Here is a 7,729-nt window from a genome sequence, read left to right as displayed (position 1 = left end):
AAGATTATGAGTTGGAGATTCATTACCATCCAGGCAAAGCAAACGTAGTGGCAGATGCTTTGAGCAGAAAGAGTCAAGTCAATCTGATGGTCGCTCGTCCGATGCCTTATGAGTTGGCCAAGGAGTTCGACAGGTTGAGTCTCAGATTTCTGAATAATTCGCGAGGAGTCACAGTTGAGTTGGAACCTACCTTAGAGCGCGAAATCAAAGAAGCGCAGAAGAATGATGAGAAGATCAGTGAGATCCGGCGACTGATTCTAGATGGCAGAGGCAAAGATTTTCGAGAAGATGCAGAGGGTGTGATATGGTTCAAAGACCGCTTGTGTGTTCCCAATGTCCAGTCTATTCGGGAGTTGATTCTCAAGGAAGCTCATGAGACAGCTTATTCGATTCACCCTGGCAGTGAGAAGATGTATCAGGATCTGAAGAAGAAATTCTGGTGGTACGGAATGAAGAGGGAAATCGCAGAGCATGTGGCTATGTGCGATAGTTGTCGAAGAATTAAGGCAGAGCACCAGAGGCCTGCTGGATTGTTGCAACCGTTGCAGATCCCTCAGTGGAAATGGGATGAAATCGGTATGGATTTCATAGTCGGATTGCCTCGCACTCGAGCCGACTACGATTCCATCTGGGTAGTAGTGGACCGTTTGACCAAGTCAGCCCACTTCACACCTGTCAAGACCAACTATAGCAGTGCAGTATTGGCAGAATTGTATATGTCTCGGATCGTTTGTCTTCATGGTGTGCCAAAGAAGATAGTGTCAGACAGGGGAACACAATTCACCTCTCATTTCTGGCAGCAGTTGCATGAAGCCTTGGGCACACATCTGAATTTCAGTTCAGCTTATCATCCACAGACAGATGGCCAGACCGAAAGGACCAATCAAATTCTTGAAGATATGTTGAGAGCCCGTGCGTTGCAAGATCAGTCCGGATGGGACAAGCGATTGCCTTATGCAGAGTTTTCCTATAACAACAGTTACCAGGCCAGTTTGAAGATGTCACCATTTTAGACGCTCTATGGAAGGAGTTGCAGAACTCCGTTGCAATGGGATCAGCCTGGAGAAAAGCAGGTGTTTGGGCCAGACATTTTGCTTGAAGCCGAAGAGAACATCAAGATGGTCCGAGAGAATCTGAAGATAGCGCAATCGAGGCAGTGAAGCTATGCAGACACAAGAAGAAGAGAGCTGAGTTTCGAAGTCGGAGACTTTGTCTATCTGAAAGTGTCACCGATCAGAGGAGTCAAGAGGTTCGGAGTCAAAGGCAAGCTAGCACCCCGCTACATTGGTCCGTACCAAATTCTCTCAAGGCGTGGAGAAGTGGCCTATCAGCTCAGTTTGCCAGAGAATTTGTCTGCTGTGCATGATGTTTTTCATGTGTCTCAGTTGAGGAAGTGCTTGCGTGTGCCAGAGGAGCAGTTGCCAGTGGAAGGTCTTGAAGTCCAGGAGGACTTGACCTACGTTGAGAAGCCAGTGCAGATCCTTGAGGTTGCAGACAGAGTCACTCGAAGGAAGACCATCAGAATGTGCAAAGTTAGATGGAATCACCATTCAGAGGAAGAAGCAACCTGGGAGCGTGAAGATGATCTGATGGCTAAATACCCTGAGCTCTTTGCTAGCCAACCCTGAATCTCGAGGGCAAGATTCTTTTAAGGGGGATAGGTTTGTAACGCCCTGAATTTGGTTGTAGAATTTTTTTCTTCTTTTCTCTCACCAAATTCAGGCGTTACTCTTTCCTTTTTCCCTTTTCTTCTCGCTAAGCCTTGATCTTTTCCAAAGTCACAGCGGGTTTTGGCTTTAGACCTCGTGTAAAGCAAAACCTTAAAACACTTTATTTTGTGTGATGCACCATGCCGAACCATGCATACTTTTTGATTGATTAAAAAATGTGTGTGAATGCTTTCATCTAGAGGAAATTAGAAATTAGGAAAAAGAAAAAGCCTTTTCTTTTCTTTCTTTTCTCTTCCCCCCTCTCCCCTTTCGGCCCAACCGCCCCCCCTTCGGCCGGCCCAGCTGGCGGCCCAGCCGCCCCCTACCCCCCTTCTTCCTACGTGGGCCCCGCGCCGGCCCAGCCGCGCGCCCCCCTCTCCCCCCTTTGGGCCCAGTCGGCCCAACCGTTCCCCCCCTTTTTTTTTCTTTTTCCAAAAATCCCCTCCCTCTCCCTCTCTCTCTCTCCCTCACCCTCACCCTAACCCTAGCGCCGCCGCTAGGGCTGGAAAATAAGCTCGAGGCTCGCGAGCCGGCTCGAGCTCGGAGCGGCTCGGCTCGGCTCGGAGCGGCTCGCGAGCCTCGAGCGAGCCGAGCCGAGCTAGTATTTTGAGCTCGTTGCGCTAGCGAGCCGAGCCGAGCCGGCTCGCGAGCCGGCTCGCGAGCTTTGCCAAATTACTTAATATGTAGAATAATTATGGATATTGGGTAATTTTATAGATAGTCAGTTTGTTTCTTAACGTTTCATGATAAATATATGACAATTAATAATTTAGATTACTCATAATGATGAATGATATATATATATTTATATTTATATACTAATAATTCACTAGATAATGCAATTATATATATCAGGGTGTGGCTGGCGAGCCGAGCCGGCTCGCGAGCCACCTTCGAGCCGAGCCGAGCCTGTCTCCGCAGCTCGTGAAATGGGCGAGCCGAGCCGAGCCGAGCTCGGTCAGCTACCGAGCTGCACCGAGCCAAGCCGAGCCAAGCTCGGCTCGGCTCGTTTCCAGCCCTAGCGGGCCGCCGCCGCCTCTCCCCTCCCCGGCGCCGCCGCCACCCCTCCCCGCCGTCGCCGCCGCGCCGTCCCCCTCCGGTGAGGCTCCCCCCTCCTCCTCCCTCCTCTCCTCCCTCTCCTCCCTCCGACGCCCTCCCCCGCGCCCGGCCGGCCCGCCCTCGCCCTCGCCCGCCCCGGCCCCGGCCACCCCGGCCGCCCGCGCCCTCGTCCGCCTCGGCCCCCGGCTCGGCCGCTCCGGCGAGCTCGGCTCGGCCCCGGCCCCGGCCACCCCGGCCGCCCGCGCCCCCGACCCCGCCCGGCTCGGCCCCGCCCGCGCCGCCTCTCCCCCGACCCCGTCGCCTGGCCGCCCCTCGCTGCGGCCTAGCGCCGGCGTCCCCCGCCCCCCGGCTCGGCCCCGCCCCCGGCCGTTCGGCTCGGCCGCTCCGGCGAGCCCCGTCCCGCGCCCGCCCCCTCCGGCGAGCCGCCTCGGCCCCCCGGCGAGCCCCCGCCCCGGCCCCGCCTCGGCGAGCCGCCCCCGCGTCCGGCCGCCCTCGCCCTGACCCTGTCCGGCTCCGGCGAGCCGCCTCGGCCGCCCCCGGCGAGCCCGCCCCGGCTCGGCCGCCCCCACCGCGCCCGCGCCTGGCTCGGCCGCGCCCGCCTCGGCCCCATGCCGTCCCGGCTCCGGTCGTGCCCCCCGCCCCACCCCTGCTTCGCCCCGCCCGTGCGCCGTGCTCGTCCGCCCGCCCCGGCGTGCCTTGCTCGCGTCGTGACGGCCCCGGCACGGCCTCGAGCTCGGCCCAGCGTGCCTATGGCACGTGGCCTTGAACTCGGCTAGCGCGCGGCCCCGACGTGCGCACGACTAGTTCGTGGCGTGTGCGTGCGGCCTCGCGCGCGTGCTCGCGTAGTGCGCAGTGTCTCGGCACGACCCGTCGTGTCCCCGTCTACCCCCCAGACGCCCCATCTACCCCCCCCCCCCCCCCCCCCCCCCCCCCGTGTCCTATGCGCGCTAATCATGTGTTTATATTAATAAGATAGGAGTCTCAATTTGGAAATTGGTTACGTTAGTTAATTTGTATAACTAATCATCTATCTCATTCAATGTTAATCTACTAAAAGTGGTCACGTTTACATTAGTGCATGTAGCTAATTCTTTTGTTAGAACCAATTGGAACTAGAGCATGTAGCGTTTAGTTATTCGTTTACCCGTGGTGCGTCTCGGGCATAAGCTTTAACTCTCGCGAGACCTTTCCCCGCCTCTTTCTAACCATGGTAAATTCATTATTGTATGTGATATTCTATGCATGTTTAATCTACTTGTTCTCTTGTATGGTGTATTGTTGGTTTCCTAATTTCAATGGATGGATGTATGTATGCTTGCAATCGCATAGAGAACGATCCGGTTGAAGAGCCCGAGGAACTCACAGGAGAAGCCCCTGAGCAGCAGTCGGTTGGTGGAGGCAAGTGTCCCTTGACCTATCTCTGTCCTATTCATTATTTAATTCACCTCCCGCTTTACACATTTATGCCTAAGGATTGACTAGCTTTTGTTATCCATATCCTTGTTTACCTATTTGGGTTGGATTATTATTGTTTAGCTTTATGCTATTGCTTAACTCTAATCAATGAACATGATGAGATTATCTATGATACGCTGTTTTCCCTTCTCTTATTATGATGTTGTACTTGTGGTCTTCAAGGGGGCTCGAGCGGTTTCTCGAGTGCCTCTCCGTAAGGACCTGTTCTATGGATGACCGCCCGGGAAAACAGTGCAACCATGAGGGTGGAATGGGATGCCCTTAGCTGAGTAATTAGAGGACCCGGGGTGTAGTTCACTTAGCCGTCGTGCCGTCAATGGGGCTCGGTGTATGCGGCTCGCTCTGCCAAGTTTGGGTTCGCCCCTTGGGGAGGAGTGCGGTGCATTTAGGAAACCTAACGGGTGGCTACAGCCCTGGGGAATCTTTGTAAAGGCTACGTAGTGATGCGCTGCTGGGTCACCTTGGTAGGGATCAATGGAGAGTCATGATCTCCGGGCAGAGAGGGAATCACGGCTTGTGGGTAAAGTGCACAACCTCTGCAGAGTGTTTGAAAACTGATATATTAGCCGTGCTCGCGGTTATGAGCGGCCAAGGGAGCTCCAGTGATTAGTGGTACTTGATCAGAGACATTATGGTACAAGTGGCTATGAGATCGATGGTTTTGGTTATGACTATGGTGCTGGTAAGTGGTATTCTTTCTGTTTGGAAAGGGTACATCGGGCTAATAACTTGGGTTAATGCTAAAACCTGGCTTTCTATTAGTAAATAATAATCTGACCAACTAAAAGCAACAGCTTGACTTATCCCCCACATAAAGCTAGTCCACTACAGCCAAACCAGATACTTGCTGAGTATGTTGATGTGTACTCACCCTTGCTCTACACACCAAACCCCCCCATCCCCAGGTTGTCAGCATTGCAACCACTGCTCAGGCGAAGATGAAGCTGTGGAAGGAGACTTCCAGGAGTTCCAAGACTACGACGAGTTCTAGGCGTGGGTTAGCGGCAACCCCCAGTCGGCTGCCTGTGAAGGCCGCGTTTATCTAAGTTTCTTTTCCGCACTTTGATTTATTGTAAGGACTATATGGACGTCTCAGACGTATGATGTAATCGACTATTATTTCCCTTTTAATACTATTTTGAGCACTGTGTGATGATGTCCATGTTATGTAACTGCTGTGTACGTGAATAACTGATCCTGGCACGTACATGGTTCACATTCGGTTTGCCTTCTAAAAACCGGGTGTGACACAGCCCCAGAAGACGACGAACTCCGCTCCGCCCGACCCCAGGGCTCGGACTCTGCCCTGGCCTCAGCCGACGGTCTCCGCCTCGCCCGAACCAGGGGCTCGGACTCGACCTCGGCCACGGAAGACAGACTCGACCTCAGCTTCGGAGGAGCTTCCACATCGCCCAACCTAGGGCGCAGACCAGTCACGTCAACAGGAGGCGCCATCATCACCCTACCCCGAGCTGGCTCGGGCCACGGGGAACAAGACCAGCGTCCCATCTGGCTCGCTCCGCCAGATAGGCAATGATGGCGCCCCGCATACTCTGTGACGACGGCGGCTCTCAGCCCCCTTTCGGAAGCAAGAGGACGTCAGCAAGGACTCAACAGCTCCGACAGCTGTCCCTCCGCCAGGCTCCAGCACTCCTCCGACGGCCACGACATCACACCAGCTGGGTGCCAAAATCTCTCCGGCTACCACGACGGCATGTACTTAGGGCGCTAGCTCTCCTCCGCTAGACACATAGCACTCTGCTATACCCCCCATTGTACACCTGGATCCTCTCCTTACGCCTATAAAAGGAAGGACCAGGGCCCTCTTAGAGAGGGTTGGCCGCGCGGGGACGAGGACGAGACAGGCGCTCGCGCGAGGTCGCTCGCTCCCTCTCCCGCGTGGACGCTTGTAACCCCCTACTGCAAGCACACCCGACCTGGGCGTGGGACGAACACGAAGGCCGCGGGATTTCCACCTCTCTCACGCCCATCTCCGGCCACCTCATTTTCCCCCTTCGCGCTCAGCCTCACGTCGACCCATCTGGGCTGGGGCACGTGGCGACATTCACTCGTCGGTTTAGGGACCCCCCGGTCTCGAAACGCCGACAAGAACGGTCACCAAATCTCCCACCAGAACGGCCACTAGATCTACCACCACCACGCTGGTCGTCGCCTCTTGGCTTGGCTTCATCAACATAAAGCTCATAGCCACCACCAATGTCAGAGCCACTGAAATGCAGTGAAAAACCTCAAAGCATAAATGCAAGACCATACTGAAAAGTTATTTACTTACATGGAGGCAAACCAGATTTGCCTTGTTATAACGTAAAAGCAAGATTAAATATCAGTGCTCAAAGACTGTTCTGCCAGTGCGAAACGACTATTAAGAAGTCAATAGATAAAACCTATTGAAACCAATAAATGTATCTTTGCTTTCAACAGTAAATTAAGGTGATGATGCAAACATGTATAAAACAAGGACGTATCATAAAAACAAGGACGTGACGTAAAAATTGCATCTCAAGAACTACTTAATGTTATTTGGTATCTCCAATTCTCCATAGTCCATACGTTAAAGATAAGTAAAAAACAATTACATTCAAAACTGCACTGGCTGTACTTTCTATGCAAAGATGTCTGTACCATGTTAACCATGAAACAAGAATCCCTTTGCCTAACATAACAATATACACCCACCTCTTCAGACACCACAACTCATTATTAGAATAGTCGTACTACTGTAGCAAATGGTCATTAAGTTGCCAAAACAGGCTAACTGTTTGGTTACATTGGTCAGTACTAAAAAAATGTTGCTTATGATAATTGTAGTCTGTAGTCAACATTTTTTCCTGCATGATGCCATGAAAGATATTACTTTTGGTACACCTGGAAACTACTAAGCTAACATATCTTCCTCAGGCAATTTTTTCTGTTTATATGTCAAACTGAGAAGAAAAATAAAGTTGAAAATTAGAAACTTAGAATACATCACCAGAGACACCCCTTCAACACTCGCATAAAAAACAGAAAGTTACCATTATGGTGTTACATGCTGCGGCAACTCTTGCTGTGGCCACCTCTCCTGAGATGAGCATTTAACCAAGGGTTGTGAGGATAGATAGCAGGTTTTATCATTTAAAAGTTGGATAACTTGATTTGTACCTTTTGGATTGGCTAATTTGTGTGTCCCTGTAGGACTCGTGGTCATAACCTGTGTAATCGACAACAAAAAGTAAGGACTCACTTCTTAATGAGGTTTAAAAGTATTGGTGAGGCGAACAGTACAGAATTCTTCCATATGCTGCAATATTCTCCCTCAGTGTATACTCATCCTCTACTCCCCCGTTGATATAATCATAGTGCATCTTTGGTAGTGCTTTCTAAAGCTAGAAACTTTTTGTTTCATAATTCCTTCAACATTATCGACCTCTATTAACCTTCAACGTTAGTGTGTTTTGCTTAAAAGGTCTTTTTTTCAGAATTAA

Source organism: Zea mays, chromosome 2, assembly GCF_902167145.1.
Source record: "Zea mays cultivar B73 chromosome 2, Zm-B73-REFERENCE-NAM-5.0, whole genome shotgun sequence".
NCBI lineage: Eukaryota > Viridiplantae > Streptophyta > Magnoliopsida > Poales > Poaceae > Zea > Zea mays.
This window is presented reverse-complemented; position numbering follows the sequence as displayed.